General features: G+C 48.2%; 1 protein-coding gene across 1 annotated transcript in view; it reads left to right on the plus strand.

Annotated features, from left to right (window-relative positions):
* The window catches only part of ZC3H3 (zinc finger CCCH-type containing 3), a 269,239-nt gene that overhangs the window by 21,387 nt on the left and 225,949 nt on the right, over positions 1-21,903 (plus strand). The window lies entirely within an intron of this gene.

Raw genomic sequence — 21,903 nt, forward strand, 5'->3', positions numbered from 1 at the left:
TTTCTGTTTCCACTGTGATCACTCCCAGGTCTGGCTGGGTTAACAGCAAGAAGCACAGAAATTGTGGGGCTTTGTCCTTGTGAATCTGTTTACCCTGCCAGTCCAGCGCTTCTTAAGCTGTGGTCCAGGGACCAGGATGAAAACAAAGGTACCTGTTGAGTTTCCTCTCCTTTCTCCTCTCTCTGTTTCATACCGCTACTTACTTGAAGGGAAAGCCTCCTTTAACATGTCCACATTGAGCCTGAAAAGCAGTGCGCTTCTTCGCCTGGGGCTCCACAAGCAGCTGTACCTCCTGTGGCTGATGGAAGTTGTAGTCTAAAAGTGTAGAAATTTGTGGGAGACGCCACAGCTGCTTTTGTGTGTCTGTGTGTGCAGCCTAATATGGCTCCAGCTGATTCCCCACAACCCAGTGAATCATGCTTTGTTGTTGTTTAGACGTTTAGTCGTGTCTGACTCTTCGTGACCCCCTGGACCAGAGCACTCCAGGCACTCCTGTCTTCCACTGCCTCCCGCAGTTTGGTCAAACTCATGCTGGTAGCTTCGAGAACACTGTTCCACCATCTCGTCCTCTGTCGTCCCCTTCTTCTTGTGCCCTCCATCTTTCCCAACATCAGGGTCTTTCCCAGGGAGTCTTCTCTTCTCAAGAGGTAGCCAAAGTACTGGAGCCTCAGCTTCAGGATCTGTCCTTCCAGGGAGCACTCAGGGCTGAATTCCCTAAGAATGGAGAGGTTTGATCTTCTTGCAGTCCATGGGATTCTCAAGAGTCTCCTCCAGCACCATAATTCAAAAGCATCCATTCTTTGGTGATCAGCCTTCTTTATGGTCTAGCTCTCACTTCCATACATCGCTACTGGGAAAACCAGAGCTTGAACTATATGGACCTTTGTCGGCAAGGTGATGTCTCTGCTTTATAAGATGCTGTCTAGGTTTGTCATTGCTTTTCTCCCAAGAAGCAGGAGTCTTTTAATTTCATGACTGCTGTCAATCCACTCCAGTATCCCTGCCAAGAAAACTCCATGAACAAAAGGCATATAAAAGTCCTTTCCTTTATAGCTGAGCATTTGGGGTAGCTTGTTCTGTGGTTGTCCTATATTTGGTTTCTCACGTTTGCCAGGCTGTTTGTGTTTCATGAATCTGTAGGTCACTTTTGGGCATCTTTTTTGTGGAAAGTGGCAAATGAATGCCACCAGTACTACTTCTGCAAAACAATGGCGTGCGAAAGATTTGCATGCATACCATGGAAGCTTGTGGCAGGGCTGAACCACATCAGATTTCTACCCTGGCTGGCCTGCGACTCATGCCACTTGTCATATGAATCCCTGCTTGACCTTGTTCTGTTTTACTCGATAACTTTGCCTCTATTTTTTTTAAAAAAAATTTTAAAAGCACCCAGCCTTTCCCAATCTGCATGGGGGGAGGGGAAACCCAATCAAAACCCCTGCAACCAGCACTTTTGGAAACTCAGCTGCCATGTCCTATTAGCCTCTTTCTCCGCGTGTCTCTTTGCATCTCCAGCTACTTGAGTAGCAAGCGAGTCGCGCTTCTGAGCCTCTCCCCGGCCTGTGACCCAAATGCAGCCAGAGACGATGGCTTAGCAAGGCTGCGAGGAGTAAACAAGACAAGGAGCTCGGCTATTTAGCGCAAGGCTTCTCTCGCTGCCCTTCACCGCATCGCACAACGTGTTGCTTGTTTTCTCAGGGTGCAAGTCCTCTGGAAGCGGCCTTGTGGGTTCTTGCTTCGAAGCCCGTGATGAGCAAGGTGATCAGGGCGGATGGGCGGGGGAACGGCAGCACAACTCCTCTTTCACAAAACTCTTTGACTGCCCAGTGAAAATGTGTTCAGTCTGTTGATGGGCAGTTAATTCATGGCTATGCTCACCTCTGTTAAATCTCCCGTTGCAACGAAAACAGGGTCATGTGGCACTTCAGAGAACAACTGGCTTGTCGTCTTCATCAGATTGTCAAAAGAGCATCACAGCAGTCCTGCGGGATCATGCCAAAGGCCCACCCAGTCCAGCAATTGTGCCAGAGGCTAGCCATTGTGTCCCAGTGCCAACCCAACAGCAGTGCTCTCCCTGCCTGTGATTCCTAGCATGGTATTTACAGGCATACCATCTCCAAGGGCTGTAGCTCAGAGGTAGAGCATCTGTTTCGCATGCAGAAGGTCCCAAGTTCAAGTCCCTGCATGCTCCAGGAGAGTCTCCTGACTGAAATGCTGGAGAGCTGCTGCCAGTCAGTGTAGGCAGCCCTGAGCAAGATGGACCAAATGCCTGGCTCAGTATAAAGCAACTTCCCATGTTCTAGTGTTCCAATACTGAACAGAGACATTGGATTCTTATCTCATTATACATGACTAAGCCATTTCTCACCTTCTCACCCATTGCCTTTTCCTGTAAGACCTATTACAGTCGTTAAGAGTCGTCAACAGGCTCATCTCAGCTATCTGCCAATCTCCCATTCCCACCACCCTTCTGAGTAATACCCCTCCCCACCTTCTCACTATATAGAAGGGTCTGGCAACTTCTGTTTCAGTGTATCTGAAGAGGTGTGCTTGCACACGAAAGCTCATACCAAGAACTAACTTAGTTGGTCTTTAAGGTGCTACTGGAAGGAATTTTTTTATTTTGTTCCAATACTGTTCGTTGCTAATAAATTCGGTTTATGCAGCTTAGAGGTCCTATTTCTGAGTCCCTCAAACTCAGGGCCTGACGTTTTGGGTGAGCTGTGTGCATGGTGAATGTGTGAAGTTAAGTGTTGAGCATTTTCGTACCAGGGTTTAGGGCATGGGTGTCATTAGTGGGGAAGTGGAACCTATAACCTGGACTACACCTGTTCTTATGAGCCACGGAAACTGCTTCGTTGATCAAGCACCTTGCCAAAGTGTTGACCACCTAGGACATGGGAAGGCAAACTAAGGCCCAGGGGCTTGGATCCCTTCTAAATCTGGTCCACGGACGGTCCGGGAATCAGGGTGTTTTTACATGTGTAGAATGTGTGCTTTTATTTAAAATGCATCTCTGGCTCCCAGTACATTTCCGGGCACAATTCAAAGTGTTGGTGCTGACCTTTAAAGCCCTAAACAGCCTTGGCCCAGTATACCTGAAGGAGCGTCTCCACCCGCATTGTTCAGCCCAGACACTGAGGTCCAGCTCCAAGGGCCTTCTTTTGGTTCCCTCACTGCGAGAAATGAGGGTACAGAAAACCAGGCAGAGGGCCTTCTCGGTGGTGGCACCCTCCCTGTGGAACGCCCTCCCATCATATGTCAAGGAGATAAACAACTATCTGGCTTTTAGAAGACATCTGAAGGCAGCCCTGTACAGGGAAGCTTTTAATGTGTGATGTTTTATCGTGTTTTTACTATTCTGCTGGGAGCTGCCCGGAGTAGCTGGGGAAACCCAGCCAGATGGGTGGGGTATAAATGATGATGATAATGATTATTATTATTATTGTTGTTGTTGTTGTTGTTGTTGTTGTTGTTATTAGGGTGAGAGGAGTTCTCAATTGGAGACTTACTTCCCTCCCACCTGATGGCTTCATCAACAACTGTTGCTGGCTGGTTAGCTGGAGCAGAATTCAGGCATGGTGGGGTCTGCCAACTGGACTGGTAGACCCTCTTAATCGCAGGTGAGCTAGCACCTGGTGCAGCCACTTGTTAGAAAGCTGTCCAGTTTATAATTGCACTAATGAAGGCCCAAGCTGTTTCCAGGCTGCCTTGCTTTTGGTTGGGGGTTCTTAATGACAAATATGAAATCTCCCGTAGCAGTGGAAAGTGTTATTTAGGTTTTCTTTTCTTTTTTCTTTTTTAAAAAAATATTGACAAGCCCTCTTTTGTACTTGGAAGACTCCTCTGCTCCATTAAGTAACTCAGCCACTCTCCTGCTATGAATATTTCAAAGAAAAAGCAAAAGTGCCACATTAGTCATCCATTCAGGCCAGAATGGGCATTGATCCCTTGGAGGAGAAGATGGTCATCAGGCGAGTAATAGCAGCACTTACACAGGGTAGGCAACATCTTTTCTGGAGCTTGCAAAATACCCTCCTTCCTTCGCAGTGCCATGGCCTGGAGTTCTCTGTGCATGCGGGTTCATAGGTTATTGTAGCTGGGAGGCGGTTTTACTGAAGCCTTGCAAATGTTGCGATTAGAAAAGGGATAAACAGGGCCATTTTGCATTAGATGGGCTCCGTTAGCAAGATTCAGCCTGCAACCGAAAACCTTCTCACCCGGGTTGAACTCAGTGGGGCTCCCTTCTGAATCTGGGTATAGAATTGCACCGTTGCATAGACTGCAAAGGTTCAGTTCTAGGGCTGCAGCTGACTTGCAGAATGGCTTGCACGCAGAATCTGCAGCTTTCATTATCACTTAACCAGCTTAATCAGTTAATCAGCTTTTATTAGCAGTTAAAACAGTCTTGGGGTGCAGGGATGAGAGAGAGTCTGTGTGGTCTGAGTAGCTTTGTGTGTCCAGACTTCAGGGAACTAGGAAGAAACAAAGGGATGGGGGTTGTCAAACTATTCTTAATCTTTTACCATACATTTGCACGGTGGTGGGGCTCCCGTTGCAACCCTCCTTGCACCATCTGCGGCCACTAGTGAGTGGGTCCAGACCCACCAGTTGAAAACCAGTGCCCTAGCACACACGGGCTTTCAGTGTTGCGGACCAGAGTGCACCTCCCCACCCGCCACTGCCACCCCCCAACCTGGCCTGGCCATCTCTCTGCCTGCTGAATTCTTCTGATTTTCTTCTGGGTTGGATGATTCCAAAGTGGTTTTCTCAGCCGCCCTTTTAAAAGCTCTTTTGCTTCCGTTCCTCTCTCTGAGTTTAGGGAAACTTGCTTACCTGGCAGATTGGAGTTGTTGTTGCTCAGATGCTACTCGGAAGGGTAATTGGTTTTGGTCTGAAATATTTACTGGATGGGAACATCTCTGTGTCTGTCCTAGAGGCTCTTGCCCTACAAAACATGTTCAGGGCAGCAAGGCTGATGGGAGACACACGCTAAGCAGTGAAGAATCCTTTGCTGCTTGTTCGCGGTTGGGTTTTTATCAGCACCCAAACGGAAGGGTAGCGTCAGCAGAGAAGACAAGGAATAACTGAGCTTTCTTCTCTGCTGCTGCTGGAACTGCTGCCCCACTGCTTATTTCTCAGTGAAGCTCACTATATAAAGTTGAAGGACAAACTTTGGTCTTAGTCGTGACCGTGTGTGTCTTTCAGGGAAAAGGCAACGTAGAGAAAATGAGGGGCTACCACGAGCGCTTAACATTCTTTTCAAAACCAATCCAAGTCAAGTTGAAGCGAGACCTTTGCCGGGAAGGAAGATGCCGTATAGAGTTAGCCCATCTTCTATGGGTGTCTAAATGGCAGGTTGCACGTATTGGGTTGCAGCAGAGGCTACAAACGGTTTTGGGCCAGGGGGCGCATATCGAATCCTGGGAAAGCGTTGTGGGCGCCAGTCACAAAATGGCTGCTGCGTGGATGTCGTATAACGCAGCCCAACTGCCCCATCTCAAAGGAAAGGAAAAAGAGGCATGCCGGAAAATGGTGCGAGCATGCCTCAGAGATGCTCGACTGGCGCCATTGTTACATGCCTTTAGGAGCCAGGCAAAAACATTCCTCTTTACCCAGGCCTTTGTCCATGAAATAAACTATGGCCTGTTAAAGCTGGGGGAGGGGGCTGTTGTTGTTATCATTTTAGTAGCATGCTTTTCATTATGTTTTCATTATTGGTGCTCTGTAATGTGTTTTTAATGCTGTACATCACCCTGGGACCTTTTGATAAAGGGTGGCACAGTCGTACCTTGGATCCCGAACGCTTTGGTACTCGGACGTTTTGGCTCCCAAACGCCGGAAACCCAGAAGTGAGTCTCCCGGTTTGCGAACGTTCTTTGGAACCTGAACGTCTGATGGGGCTTCTGCGGCTTCTGATTGGCTGCAGGAGCTTCCTGCAGCCAATCAGAAGCTGCACCTTGGTTTCCAAACGTTTTGGAAGTCAAACGCACTTCCGGGACGAATTCCGTTCGACTTCCAAGGTACAAGTGCATACAAATTGAATAAATAGTGAATGAATAACAGCCAGCCTGCCAGCCAGCCTCTCCAGCTGGCTCTGTTGAGAAGCCCTGTTTCGATGGTGCGCCTGCCCCTTCTCTGCTCCTGCCGTGTTGGGTGCTCTGAGCCAAAGCAGCCCAGCAGCTGCGAGGGCTTCCGGGCCACTGCTGGGCGTGCGCCTCCTTCTCCCTTGCCTCTGCTGCCTGCTGTGCCTGCAGCCTGGGCCTCCCTGGCCCTTCACTCCCTGGAAAGAGTGTTGCGTTTCCTGGGAATGTGGCCGCTCCATTCCTTGGGAATACAATTTGAGCGATGATCTAATCCCTGTACCAAGTGAGGAGTCATTAGCAGGTTCTTTCTTACTGCAGTTGGTAGTGAGGGAGCCGCGGCTCCCGGGATTCTGCTCATTCCTGGGTGTTTTCTCATGCTCCAGAATACCAACAGGTGACGCTCTTGGCAGCCGTGGGACGGGTCCGTCAGGGGCAGAGGGTGCCTTAAATCATTCAGCGCTGCTTCCTCCCCTCCACCCCCTTCCTCCAGGCATCTGGTCTGCAGAGCCCACTAACTCCAGGAATTGAGCGCATATAAATAGAAACGAAAAACCCCAAGGGTGGGAAGTGTGCATTATAGTTTTGTAGGTCTTTGCCTTGCTGAATTTGACCAGGCAAGTGTTCAGTGGTCTCTCTCTGTTGACTGACTGCTGTTAGGACGAACGGGACATTTTCTGTTGGCATCGAAGGAACTTGCTGTGTTCAGATACTGAGTGGGGCATATGCCTCTTGGAACAGCAAGCGAAAGTTTCTGTCTTCTCTCTGCCTTCCCCCCCATACATAGCTGTCAACAGTTCCCTCCTTTTAAGGGAAATTCCTTTATTCCGAATAGGATTCCTCGCAAGAAAAGGGAAAAGTTGACAGCTATGCCCCCCTACCTTTTCAGATGGGATGTATAAAGTATTCAAGCCCTCCCCACAATTCCTCATCATGACACAAATAGAAATTGCAGAGCGTTTGTTATTTCAGTTAGGCTTGTTGTGTTTATTTGGAAGCGTGGATTTAGAAGGTGGAGGCATCCACAGCGGTGTATTTTGGCAATGGCTACCTTAACTTTGCGTAACTTTCAGCCTGCCTAGCCGAATGCAGCCTGTTAGCCCTGTATTAATGGTGCCCTCGGGGCAAGATCAGCCCCCTTTTGCTTGCTGCCTGCCCTCTGGGGCGTATGGGTCCTTCCTGACGCTGGTCCTAATCCTGCTGGGGTGCACAGCGCCTGCTCTTCACATGCTTGGCTGACCGTGGCCCACCTCTCATCTCCCGGGGCTGCTTGTGTGTCTCTTCCACCAGCAACTCGGTGTTGATATATATAAAACAGCAAATCCCCTCGAAGAGAGTGATGAAAATTACCAATTAGCCGCCTGTGTGAAAGTGAAGAGAGGTGCAGCTGTGAGCAGGCTATTGCTTGCCTTTCTGGTCTCCCAGGGTAACCCTATCCCTCTCCAATTTGCCCTCCAAACTTTCCATTTCAGTGTAACAAGACAAAAATGCAAGGCAAGTGTGTGTGTGTGTGTGTTTGGAGGCTTGCGGAGAGGGCGATTGGGATGGGAGAGGGAAGGCTGGGGAGGAAACCTTAGCTGCAGGTTTATTCTGGTGCTTAAGAGCTATCTTTGCGTCTCCCTTTGGTGGTGAAGAGCACTTGCGCTCTCGAATCACCGGCAGAGGCATCCGCCTTGGCATCTGAGCCACGACAGGCACGTCTCCCTCTGTTCAGCCAGCTCAGGGCAGCCTTGGGGAGTTTCTTGTTCGGCACACGGATGCCATTCCAATTTTAAGGTTTGCTTCAAATGGTTGGAATTCACAAATTAGATCTCTGGCCACATGCAGTCACCATAAATTAGAAAAGCACTGGCTGCGGCACGCAGGCTGGTTGTGGGGCCCGGGGCAGCTCGCTCAACCTGGAAGGTTGTTCTGGAAATGGACTGGAGTCTGGAGCAACATAGCTGACCTGCCTGCCTTAGTTGGCTGGGCTACTGTGCTGGGCTTGAGTTTCTGCAGCCAAAAACAACTGCTTCCTCCAGATGCGCTTCGTAGGTGCACGTGGCTAGGAAAGCAGTGATTTAAATTTCAATAAAATGCTTCGTAAATACAGTATGATAACCAAATTGTTTGTGTGTGTTGGGGTGTGTGTGAGCAAATACATTTTTGTAGAAAAACACACACCTGCAATTCTTGTGCAGATCCTGAGGGATGCTGTCTAGTGTGGTCATGAAATCGAATTCCATCCAGTTTCGAAGCTGTTTCCGTGCATAAGTTGCACTAACTCACTGTTGGTAGCAGGTTTGCTGGACTGCGTGCTTCCATTTTGACAGTCTTCAGTGCAACAGCGTAGATAGGTATTAAGTGGGCTTGTATTTGAGGTGGAGTGCAAGCTCAAACATGTGCCGCTGAACACCTGTCTATTTGCATGGAAATATCCCCCTGCCCCGATAGCTGCTCCCAAGCTTAGGGTGCATGCAGGTGTGACCTTATAAATCGATGTAGTCGTCACCCACCCCTCTCTGAAATGGCAAGTCTTCCTAGATGCATGCCATTTGTGTGAATGGGGCTTCTGAGTCATCCTGCCTCAAAAAAACTGCCAAAATATCTGCACAGAACTAATTTAGCCCATTGACATTTTTCTTCTGCACATGATTGGTAATTTCCACATTTCCTTGTACAGTAGATTGTTTAGGAGTTCGTATACAGTCTGTGCCAAATCAACAATTCATCTCCCAACAGAATTTGTAATACCCAAAGATGGGAGAACTTCCTGTTGCCTGTAGAAAAGATTTAAAAGCACATTTATTGTAGAGCGTTCAAGCTTTAGAGCACTGTTTCCAAAACTTGGGTCTCCAGCTGTTTTTGGACCACAGCTCCCATCATCCCTAGCTATCAAGACCAGCAGTCAGGGGTGACGGGTCTCAAGTTTGGGAAGCACAGCTTCAGTGCCTCGCAGAGCTGTTCTTGAAGGCGAAGAACAATTGAAAGTCTGGCTTTTTCTTTTTTTCTTTCTAAAGTCCCGCTTAGTAACATTGTGCCACATGGCCAAGCGGGGAGATACTGTTTTAACTTCGCCTTCAAGCTTTCAGCTCCAGGTTCCGACTGAGCTTTTGGTGGCAAGTGCACCTAAAACAAGAGAGCATCTATTTATGAAAGTTTAAGCTTTTAAGTTTAGAGAATAAGTAGTTTTGCTTTGAACCGAAGGGAACAAACAGAATTCTGGAGTCAGTATGTCAAAGGGTTGTTGTCTTGGAGGCCTGAGGCCAAGCCTGTGGCAGAGTCTCCCACTGCACCCCTCACTCTGGGCTTTGCAGGCAAATAAAACAAAACTCTTTTTGCAGCTCCAGCTGCTTCGCCATGGACCTTGCGAAACACCAGGCCGCTGTTGTTAGCAGGCTGAGCCCATCTGCGAGATCTCTCCATGGAGGATTCTGACGGGCTGCAGCTTGCGGGGAACCGGACCAATATTTTCCCTTCCTCCCTGGGGGGACGCCAAAGACAAAAGGGGCTCCGGAAGCAACAGGAGCCCGATTAGCTACAGTTGGTTGAGAAACTAATGCACCAGGATGCCTGCGATTAAGTGCGGCTGACAGTTAATCCCACCTTTCCGTAACTTTGGGTAGGATTCAGTGTCATGCTATGATGCTCCTCCTAGGCAAGCTGTCCGGGGGGGGGGGTGTCCCTCAACCCCCTGACCCAAATTTGGGGTGTATGGAATGTGTGTGGGAAGAGGAGGAGGAATAAAGCCCTGTTATGGAAGAGGAGTTGGAAGGACAGATCCTGAAGCTGAGGCGCCAAGACTTTGGCCACCTCATGAGAAGAGAAGACTCCCTGGAAAAGACCCTGATGTTGGGAAAGATGGAGGGTGCAAGGAGAAGGGGACGACAGAGGATGAGATGGTGGGACAGTGTTCTCGAAGCAACCAATATGAGTTTGACCAAACTGCGGGAGGCAGTGGAAGACAGGAGTGCCTGGCATGCTCTGGTCCAGGGGGTCACGAAGAGCCAGACACGACTAAACGACTAAACAACAACAACATGGAAGAGGAAGTCCTTGCACACAGTTTTCACTGATGGTGCTGCTTAGGTGAATCCCACCCCAAGTCTTCAAAGTGATCTGCCCCATGTAGGTCTGATGGTATAAATCTTAGAATCTTAGAATTAATCTTAGAATTATTATTATTAATATTATTATTTTAAACCAGGGCCTGCCACATCCCCCCTCCTTTCCCCTCCCTCAGGATAGCTGGTCAAAGACAACTATTCCATTAAGGACCACTTCTTCTGCAGCCAATAATACAAAGCCCTGTATTGTCTCAAAGGGCTTTGGCTCAGAACTGTGCTTTTAAAAATTGCTTTTAGAAACATGTCTGCATGCTGTTGACCACACAGCACAGGACCAAACAGCCTTCTTATCATGATGCCTATGCAATCTCTCAGATTATATTATTTTCAGACTTAGAAAAGTGGGGTATTGGTGGGGGGGGGGAGGAGAGAATCGGTCAGCACAGCCTTTGCTGCTAGAATAGTTGACTTTTGTAGGAAGACATCCTTTTTGAGATGTGCAGCAGGGGTAACAGGCCGTTCAAGGGGAAATGACACGGATTGCTTTTGCCCCTCTCTCTTGCTGGTGGGATTAACAACTCCTGGACCGTACCTCTCTCTGTGTGTGTTGGCACTCTCAGGTATATTCTAAGGTGGACTCCAAAGGGCTCAAAGCTGCATCTGTGAGCATGTCCTGTAGGGGGCGTCCTGGACCTGTCTTTCTGCTCGAAGACTTTCCTCTGAGCCTTGCAAATGGAGGGTTTGCTTGCCTGCTTGCAACTGAGGAAAAGGTGGTTCATCAGAAAGTGGTGAGAATTAGCTCCACTGAAGGCTGAACATTAATATCAAAAAAGCAAAACGCAGTCAGCCAAGAACACTGGCTTCCTCAGAGCTGGTAATCTTTATAGAAGTTTCATTGGAAACAGCTTGCAGCTGTAGACTCTGAAGAGCCCAGGCCCCTGTGTGGCATTTTGGACGAGGGGTTCCAAATGGAATTCATATCACCTGTTTACTTTTGTTTTGTATTTCTTCTGCAAGATTTCTACGCCAGCTTCCAGGGCAGTTAAAACAACAAGATGAAACAGGGAGACATCAGAAATGAAATTGAATAAACCAAAGCATGCTAAAACAACACATAAAAAACCCCGGGTGAATTAAAAACGCATTTGCAAGGCATCAAATGGGCAACACTGTTGGTGTTGGAAGGCTCTCTTTGTGGAGTAATTCCACAAATGGGGCACCACCACTGAGAAGACTGTGCCCTTTCTGCTCAGCTCCCAGTTAATATTGGGTGGCACAGGCATTTTGAGGAGAGTCGCTGAAGAAGTTCTCCACAGTTGCTGGAAAGAATGAAGAGCCAAAGGCAAACCCCCCCCCCCACTACAAGTCAAATTTACACACTTGGCAACAATTTCTAAAAAAATCTGAAAGCAGGCAGGCATCGGGGGGGGGGGGGAAGGACTTTGACAATCACACCTGCCATTGAACCCAATGTGTTTTGGCTATACAGTGGTGCCCCGCAAGACGAATGCCTCGCAAGACGGAAAACTCGCTAGATGAAAGAGTTTTGGAGGTGCTTAGCAAAACAAATTTCCTATGGGCTTGCTTCACAAGACGACAATGTCTTGCGAGTTCCTGCGGTTTTTTTTTCCTCCCCCCTTTTTCTAAGCCACTAAGCCGCTTATCAGCTGATCCGATCAGCAGATAAGCCACTAAAAGCTGCTAATAGCGCTTATAGCGCTAATCCGCTAATCCTTCAATGGGCTTGCTTCACAAGACGAAAAAACCACTAGATGAAGAGAATCACAGAAGAGATTCTTTTCGTCTTGCGAGGCACCACTGTACGTGATTTTAGCTGCAGGGGGTTGGACTAAATGGCCCTTGGTGTAACTTCCAACTCTACAATTGTATGATTCTGTGATTTTGGCAATAGGCACAATCCTTGGAAGGTAACCCTTTGGGTAAGTTGCAGGCTTACTGTATGGCACTGGGAGGGCAGGAGCTCTGCTTCCAGCAACAGGCAGGTAAATGCCATATCAGTTGGCCTTGGGTTCACAGGTACATTTTCCATTTAGGTAAGTGCACTGTCTTGCTACTGGGTTTGATACTTAGTCCTTTTGGTTTTTAAAAGTATTGTAAATGAAAGTTCATTCAATTCTTTTTTATTTGGTGTGAAAAAAGCAAAAAGAAAAACGTATCTAAAAATGACTGTTAATACTTACATGAAAACTGAACTTTGAGGTTGTTGCTAATAAAAATAACAATAGTTCACATTTCTGTAGTGCTTTTAGGTGTTCACAGTGCTTCACATGTATTATCTAACCTTTCCCTTATACCAGAGCTTCACGGTATGTTGGCTGTTATCCTCCATATTGCAGACATTAATTTGGGTGTTCTGGAAAATTTTGAATTTCCATGCGGTAATTTGCATTGGAAAATGTTCAGGTTGCAAAGAATTTTTTGTGATGTCCTACAGAATAATCTAATTTTAAAATTTGTTTTTAGTTTGTTTGTTTTTGTTTGTTTGTTTGTTTTTAAAAAAACCTTTGAGGCTGCCAGGGTTGCCTAAGATGTGTGCATTGCAATTGGGAATTGAAATGGAACATTTTCCACATGAAGTTTTTTAGCCCCACACCACCGATTGAAGGATGGAGGTATCTGAGCCTGAGAGCCTGCTAACTTGTGGCTGTATTCTAACCCCACTGTCAGAAGCATTATGCCTCTGAATACCACTTTCTGGTGAGGGTTCGCATTTGTCACTGTTGGAGACCCTGAGAAGGGAATTAACGCAAGAAAGACCACCCTGGATCAGTCCGCAAGGCCTATCCAGTCCAACATCCTGTTCTCATAGCGCCCAACTAGATGTCTCTGTAAAGCCTGCACACTCTTTCCACTTGCAGTTCCTAGAAACTGCTATGCAAAAGCATGCTCTAGACCAGTCACTTAGGGGGTCACCAACATTTGTAGGCCTTTGCAGACTCTTGGATTCTCGGGTGAGTGCCATCCCTTCTAGCTACTTCTCTCCTTTCCACAACAGATCAGCTCTCCTCTCCCTGAGAAACAGAAAGAAAGTATGCCCCCCGCCTAACACAGATGCACATTGGGTTCCCTCCGTGCTCACTCTAGCAAGTGTCAGGCTGTTCTTGCTCTTCTTAATACCTTGTTCCTGCTCAGTATGTGAGTATTTTTATGCCACACTTGTTGCCGTCCCTTGTTCTTACCTGCGGAATTCAAGGGGCCACCTGCAGAATTCAAGTGGCATCTTGAATACAGTCATACCTTGGGTTGAAGTAGCTTTGGGATGAATATTTTCGGGTTGCGCTCTGTGACGACCTGGAAGTAACAGAGCGCGTTACTTCCGGGTTTCGTCGCATGGGCAGACGCTCAAAATGATGTCACGTGCATGCGCGGAAGTGGTGAATCGCGGCACACACAGACGTGCGGATGCGGGTTGCGTTCGCTTCAGGATGCGAACAGGGCTCCGGAACGGATCCCGTTTGCATCCAGAGGTACCACTGTACTACTACTACTATTCTGCCTTTCATCCGAAGACCACAGTGCGGTTCACAAAAATACAAAATGAGAACACAGAATACATAATAAAACAAAAGCCGAAGCAAACCAATCTGGATGCAAGAGATGTCCTTTGATAAAGGATGAACTGGCTTGCCACATGGGTTCAACTCACTGGGAATGAAAACATTAGCAGTGCTGAAGAATTCCTAGAGAGGGATGCTAACCCTCGAATCTTCCAAGGGAACGTGGCTTGGGGGAGCAAGAGAGGGAAAGGGATATTTCTGCTTTTTGTATGCTGCTGGGCTGAAGTTCCCCAGCCAAGAAATCAGAAGTTGTAACAGCCCCCCCCCCCCCGGTTATCCGAGGCCTTCCCCTCTGCCTTTGCCGTGGTGTCGGTAGGACTCTGGGTGGAGGAGAGGGTGAGCGCCCCTGTGGCAACGCAGTGCTTGAGCACAGCACAGCTGTTGGTATAGCGAAGAATGCAGCGCTGGTGTGTAGCAGAGCTGGTAACGAAGACACTCACCGGTTCACTACATTGTGAAGTAATGAAGTGGAAATGAACTGCCTGCCTCGGGAGGCGAGCTGGGAGGGGATTATCCTCTCTGACAGTAGTTCTCTGCTGGCGAGATTGATGGGATGTGCTGACGTCGGGCGCCAAACATGACCGTCTCACTTTGGAGAGCAATTAATCTGAGGAGTCAGTAATCTGTCATCCCCTTGAGCTCTCTAATAGGTGGAGGGAACCTCACCAGAAGCTCGAAATTGTTGGGGTGGCTTTGGAAGAAGTGCCACGTGCATTTCTCACTCCTTCCCCCCCCCCCCACATCTAGAGACTATCACAGGTGCCAGGCATGAGCCCTCCTCTTGCTTTTATCACACAAGATGCTGATGGGCTGTGATGATGTTCAAAAGCACTTTAGAAAAAGAGAAATTATAACTTCAATAACATGTGATCCTGTGTTGAGAGAAAGAGGGCCTTCAGAGATTTCTGACATCAGTGGGACTTGAGGACATCTGGGTTGAAAGGGTTGAAATCGTGTAAACCAGCCTTCCCTAATCTGGTAGGTGTTTTGAGACGTGACTGGGTTCTTGTTACAGTTTGTGTCAATGATATAGAAGTGTTCCTCTGATTTCCACGTGCGTCAGCAGCCTTCTGGATCAGGCCAAAGGCCCACCTTGGCTGTGATGCATGCAAGTGTCTCAGCATCTGTCAGCATCTAAGAGGATGGAGGTTGAAGAACGGTCTGTGGATGGAGGGAGCTCCTTTCTCCATCCTTTGGACCCCTTGGGGAACTCTGCAAACCTGCTGTACCTGGAACTGGGGCTGGAGAGTGCAGCTGAATGGGGGCAGCTGCTAACCTTCACCTGCTGGTTCTGAAGTTGGAGCTATTAATGGGTATCACCAGGCAGGTAAAGGGGCAGAAAGCTGCATGCCAAAGGGGATGAGGAGGAAAGCCTGTGGCTTTTTCATGGGGCTCAAAACCGTGGTTCGAAGTTGTCAGAAAGGGCCACAGCATAGTTTCAGGGTTAAAGAACAGGCTTCCCTTTTTGTGCAGTCCGTTTTTCCTTTTCCACATGGGGAGTGCATGGCATAGCCAATACATTTGCTTTTTCACCCCAATCTCGATGTGGGGGCGTAGAGAAGGAAAAGGGAAGAGCAACAGTATAATCCCTGTATCTGAAGAAGTGTGCATGCACACGAAAGCTCATACCAATAACTAAGTTGGTCTCTAAGGTGCTACTGGAAGGAATTTTTTTATTTTGTTCCGACTACGGCAAACCAACACGGCCACCTACCTGTAACTAGTATAATCCGTGCTAAAGTTGTCATCTACATTATTTGCTAGATGAAAAGGGTAGGTATTGGACGTATAGGATCTATCGGTGAAAAGGAAGGATTTAAAATCAGATCTTAGCCACCTGTGTTTATATGTGTGTGTGTTCTGCAAAGGGGAAGTTGATGCTGTGAGCTGAATCCTGCGAAAAAGCCTTTGAAACTCAGTGACTTCTTTCCTCTTTGATGCTGGGAAACTCCGTGCTATTTTGGCACAAACAACAGTTGCGTTGAGGGATTGTCTCTATCTGTACTGCTGGCCTTTCAAGGTGGGGTGCTTTCCAGCTCTGTACTTGAACATACATTTAATGGCTGTTTTCCTCTCCCTTCTTTTTTTGTCTTTTTATCTTGCAGTGTTTTGTGTGTTTATAAACGGTTGTTCCTTGCCCTACAAGGCCTTGCGGTCAAAAGTGCATGTTCTAAATGGAAATAAATGCCGCCATGAGTGCCTAGAATTTAAGGGCTGCGTGATTTTTATAGTTTGCAAAAGAGCTTCCTAGAAAACACCCTTGTTTTCTCCAGAATTTAAACGGCGATGCCTCTGTTGTTAATTGTGTGCTAGCCAGGGGTCTGTAGGGGGTGCCCAGGAGGAGTAGGGCTTTGTGGCAGGAGAAAAGGAGTAAAATGTGTCAGCCAGGGGTCAACCATCAATAATGGGCTGTGTCTCTGCTAAGCCCCAGCTTCCTGCATCCAGGACTTCCACAGTTTTGGAAGTGCTCAGGACATGACACGCTAATGTTCCAGCATGTAACTCCTCCTGGCAAGAACGGATGTCTAAGATTACGATTAGTTCTACGCTTCGGGAGTTTATGGGACTGCATGAAAACAAGCCAGCTGCTCTTACACTTGTGGCTCTGCAGATGGACAGGATAGTTTTGGGAAGTTGCTGGCAGCGTAGCTGGGCTCACAGCCTGGGAGCCATGCCGCAGCGTGAAAACGCCATTCTTTTTATTCTGCAACCCGTTGGGACAACCTTTGCCAACCTGGCGGGTGCCCTGCTGGCATCTTGGGCTACAAATCCCACCAGCCCCACCCAGCCAAAACACCAGGAAGGGTGCCAGGTTGCAGAGAGTGGGTCTGACCCATTGCTCTTGGAGGAAGAAAAGTTATGTCAGAGTCCTGTGTTAAACCAGTGGAGGATCCCTTCAGCTGGTTCAGGATTGCTGTACTTTTTTAGTTCTTCCCATCAGGAGTGGACTAGTGGCAAAAAGTGATAGTTGAGAGCTGGGGAAGCCCAAGGGTGTGGCCTGAAGGTTTCTGGGACTACCCTATTGCAGACGTTAAGCAGATCTGGGTCTGGTCAGGGGAAGACCTCCTGAGATCTAGACACCTACCGCTTTGGGTTCCTGGATGGAATGAAGGTGGGTTGTGGATGTAAGAAAATAAGTTCCTGGTGTGCTGGACCCGGGGGTAACCCAAGAAACACGGTCCAGGTCCGGTCCAGAATCCGAAGGTTCCTCTAGGAGTCAGTCCGACAGGGTCAAGGCAGGACATGAAGCAGGAAACCAGGCAAGGACAGGTACAGGATCTGGCATTCAGCAATGTTGCTCCCGCAACCTGGAAAGGGGGCCTTTCATCTTTGTCGGGGTAACAGCCGGTCCTGATCCCCACACGACTCACCTCTCTGTCTCGCCCGAAGGCGAGCACTCCTCCTGCGAGTACTCAGGTCTCTCCTTCTCTCAGACCTCAGTCTCTGCAGCTTGGGAGATGTTGGTGGGTTACTAGACCCAGAGGCTGCCTCAGCCTCTCCTGACCCAACCGGTAGTGGAGCAGCTGTAAGTGGTGGCCCAGCTGGAGGCGACGAGGGAATCCCTGCATCTGGAGCCAGGGCAGGCTCAGGCCCCTGACTCGGCCCAGCTGGTGCTTGTTGCAGGGGAACCTGTGCAGACTGGGACTCTTCAGGATCAGGCCCCAGACTTGGTCCGGATGATGCCTGAGGCAAAGGATCCGCTGCAGACTGAGACTCCTCTGGTTCCGAGTCTGAGCCTGAGTCCCAGGCCATCACACCTGGTTTGAATGTTGCCTCTTCCATAAACTCACCTGATAGCCTTAGGCAAAGCAGAGAGGAAGACATGGATCATAAGCTTCGGCTCTTGAGATCCCCTCTGTAGAATCCAAAGAATGTTAGTCACTGTTGAGGTTGCAGTTGAAAAGTTGGCAGTTCCTGCTTAGCTTCTAGGCTGTGGGTTATGGCCAGGGCTTTTTTTACAGCTGAAACTTGCCAGAGTTCTGTTTTGGCACCTCTCAGGTGAGCACCATTGCCCTTATAAGAGAACAAGGGAGGTGTACATGGTGAGTTCCGGCACCTCTTTTTCTGGAAAAATAGCACTGGTTACGGTGTCCTTGTCATTTGCACGAGTTGTGTAAAGAGTTGTTCCCTCTCTCAGAACAGGCCCAGCCTTTCTTAATGGCCCCACCCGTGGTTTTCATACCTATGTGTGAGCCGATTATATCTGAGGTGCCTTTAAGGACAAGGGAAGTTGTGCTCGCCCAGCAATTATTACTTTTTATTAATTCCACGAAACGTATTGGAATGTTGCTAAAGTTATTGTCAATGGCGCACATTTCTATTGTTTAATACTGTACGCAGTGCAAATTACCCGCCAGTACATTAGAAATGGCTCCCTGGATTGTTATAAATTTCCATGTAGCTAAATATTGATATTCTGCTTGGATTTTATTGATATGCACTCTCCTGGGCTGCCATATTGTTCCACTTTTTATGAATATGAAAAATCAAAGGCGCTTTATTATTTTAAATAGACCCCAGTTCAATTGTATTGTTGTTTTATGTCCAAAATCAGCTGCACTAATCAACGGGGAAGGGCTGGATTTATACTCTTGCCCGGCCGTTCTCAGGATCCTGCGAAGTAGCTTAGTGCAGCGCAGCTGAGAACCTGCGGCAGGGACAGTGGTTTATCTTAATGATGGCAGAGCAGAGAAAGATGCCTTATTCTGAGTCAGACTGTTGGTCCATTGTACTGTCTACACGGACTGGCAGAGTCTCTCCAGGGTTCCAGGCAGGGAGTCTCTCCCAGCCATTGGGAACTAAACCCGGGATCCTCTGGGTGCAAGGCAAATTCTCTGCCACTGAGCTACAGGCACAGAGAGGGGTCCTTGTGAGTTTGCATGGCCATGGCAATGTTGCCTCCCTTCAAAATCACTGTGAATCCCCCTCCCGGTTCTCTTCCCTCCCCCCAAATAACACTTGTGAGAAAGTTATGCAGGCCGGTAACTTTCCAGCCAAGTGACTTGTCCTTCCTATATGGGGGCTGCAAATTGTTAGCAGAAAATGAGCCGTCACTTAGAGTCTGGCGGAAAATGTGTGGCTGCTGGCAGATGTTGGGAACCTGAACCTGGCATGGGTTGTGAGATGGGAAGAATCCTTGTGTGGCTGTGGGCTTGTTGTTGGTTTTTTACAGCTGTGCCTGTGAAATCTGGGTGTGGCTGCAGAGGCCGCCTCTTGCACAGTCCATCCGAAAGCTATTAGAAGACTTGGTTTTGTCTTCGTTAATCTTGCTGTTCCCTCGCCTCCTCCCGCAATCAATCTGCGGCGAAAATTCATTGGAAAACGATAAGGGTTGCAACAGCGAAACATCATATAGAATTAAAAAACACTGGGCTTTCAATTGCTACCTCCCCTCCCCATTTTCCAGCCTGTCTAAATGTGACAAATCGTGTCTTCTTGTCTCAGGGGGCGAAAAATAACTGAAAATTTGGGAGGAACTACGCTAAGTTCTGAGCAGGCCAGTGACTCTGTTCCCAACGGAGGCTGACTTTGATGGTGCCGGAGAGCGCTTCGCACTTGTTCGCGTCCCCTTCCCTTCTCCCTGCAGCCTTTGGGGGGGATTGCTGGTCCCAGGAGGCTCAGCTCTGCACCTTGTGCTCCGCTGATGTCTGTTCCCGCGGGTCTTGCGAGCGCCGTGGGGCACCTCTCTTTGCCAGTATCCTGCTGCATGAAAGCAGGTTGTGGGGGGGGGAATTGCGTTGGGGCAGGAGGGCTAGAAAAGGAAGGTGTCTCTTGATGAGTTGCAAAACACCCCGATCTTCTTTCTTTCTCCCCTCCTCAAGCAATGCTTCTGTCACTTCTCTCTCCCTGACATATTCCACCCTTGTCTTGGGAGGGGGGGGCGATGTGCGCATGCGATGCGTTAGGAGATGCTTGCCGAGACTTCTGGGAGTTAGGAACAGGCCCACGAAGGAGAAGAGGACCCCTTTCCCGTTCTCCAGATGAAACATCTATCTCCTGCTCCTCCCACCCCACTGAATCTGTAAGAAGGAGCTATGCTTCATTCCCCAACTTCTGTTTTCATCTGTGGCGAAAGGTGGCCCGGCTGCTACAGCAGACTTGAAACCTAAAACATGCGGCCAAACTGTACATAGCATTAGTTCTGCACCAAAGAGCAGAGTGGTTGTTCTTTTTAACAGAAAGTCAGCAATGCCCCTCCTCAAATCCAAACTGGGAGCCTCGTGAGTAGGGGTATAGCGGGGCTTTAACACTTTGCCCCCTGCTGCAGGCTCAATCCCTATTTGTACCCCCCCCCCCCCGGAACCTATGCTTTATATTGCTAAAAAAAACCGGTTTCATTCATTTATTTTGGCAGGTGTGGGGTGTCCAGTATGAATCAGCCCTGCAGAGAGAGGATGATCCCTATACCCCACCCCCAGGCTAAGTTCCTAATCCAGATCAGCAGCCCCCTCCCCTCTCATAAACTCCTCCCCCTGCACTTAGGGGTGGAGCTCTATGGCTAACATCACATGCATTTTGGCAATGAGAATTTCCGAATAATGAATTAAGCAGCTATATAGGTACAACTGAACTACTAATTAACCAGAAACACAGGATGTTCGACCCTAATTAGAACAATCCATAGGTATGCAATGGTGCAGTTGTAAGGAACAGAGTGTCATAACCGTGCATCTGTCAACAGGCACGGGTAGAGCTCATTTTGAAAACCACCACCCAAAACACACATATTTGCTCCAAACGTTTCTTTCAATCATGCATGTTGCTTCACCGATCATATACTCGAGAAGGCAGCTGGATTCATAAATCTTCCATTATCGTTGTGCTGGAACCAATTCTCGCATGCACCATAGGAGACTTCCCAACCTCAAGCATGCTTTTGAAAAGTTACTGAAACTCCAAGCTAGAGTCACGAGAAAGGAGTTGTAAGAAAGCTCTGTCAGATTCTTCCATTGAATCTGAAGGTGCTGGGGATTTCTCAGCGTGGCTTGTTTTATGTCCTGAAGCAGCAATAACAGCCAACAGCCTGGCCAATGTATTATAAACCTCCCTTCGCCTTTGTCTTCCTTGCCGTCCCTGTACTCTCTGCCCGTAGCTGGTGTTTTCTCTGAAGGTGGACTTTCGGAATGTGATTTTTGGAGTCTGGCATGGTGCCTGGGATTCACCACTCCTCCCTCTGACCATCCCTCCAATTTCCAGAGAGGCTGCCATGTTAGCCTGCCTCTGTAACTATTTTGTTTTTATGTACAGCAGTCATCCCTTTTCTTTTTGCATTTTCCTTCCCACTGACCTTGCTCTTCTCTATTCCCCCTCAGAAGCCACTAGGGTTTTTTATCTGGTGTAGGGTTAAATAACTTGCTCCTTCAGTGCAAAGATTCATGCTTGCGGAACCACATGCTCTCTAAATCTGTGGTTTTCCCTGACCCTCCCAAGCAGATTTAGAGAGGGCAATATATATTGTTTGGGGGAGGGGAGGAAAGGGGGAAATTCCATTGCACAAGCGTAAATCCTTGCATCAACAGAACAAGTGCCTTTGAACACCCCCCAAGGTATGTATGTGTGGATGCCTGATGACCATCTTCCAAAGCAACTACTCTATTCCGAACTTAAAAATGGAAAGCGTAATGCTGGTGATCAGCAAAAGAGGTTTAAAGACTGTCTCAAGGCAAATCTAAAAAAAAGTAGTATAAACACCAACAATTGAGAAACACTGGCCTGCGAGCGCTCTAATTGGAAAACAGCTTTTACCAAAGGTGTCATGGACTTTGAAGACACTCGAACTCAGGACGCAAGGGAGAAATGTGCCAAGAGGAAGGCACGTTTGGCAAACCCTCACCATGATCAACTCCTGCCAGAAAACCTATGTCCCCACTGTGGAAGGACGTGCGGATCCAGAATCGGCCTCCACAGTCGCTTACTGACTCATTGTTAAAACGGTGTTTATGGAAGACAATCTTATTTGGCTACGAGTGATCTCCAAAGAAGAAGAAGATGTCTGTTTATGTCTGCCAGTTTAAGATTGCAATTCACACATATGCAGCCGACAGAAAGCTTCTACCATCTTCCCTTTTATCATTTACATCCCCCCCCCCTCAAAGGGGAAGGCAAAATCGAAACCCTGCGGCTTCTCCCTGACAGTGCAAATTAAGAATCTGCCTGCAGATTTCCTTTGATTGCAGAATTTGGTTTTCTAGCTAC

Source organism: Podarcis vaucheri (assembly GCF_965113315.1).
Source record: "Podarcis vaucheri genome assembly, chromosome: 8".
NCBI classification, from domain to species: domain Eukaryota; kingdom Metazoa; phylum Chordata; class Lepidosauria; order Squamata; family Lacertidae; genus Podarcis; species Podarcis vaucheri.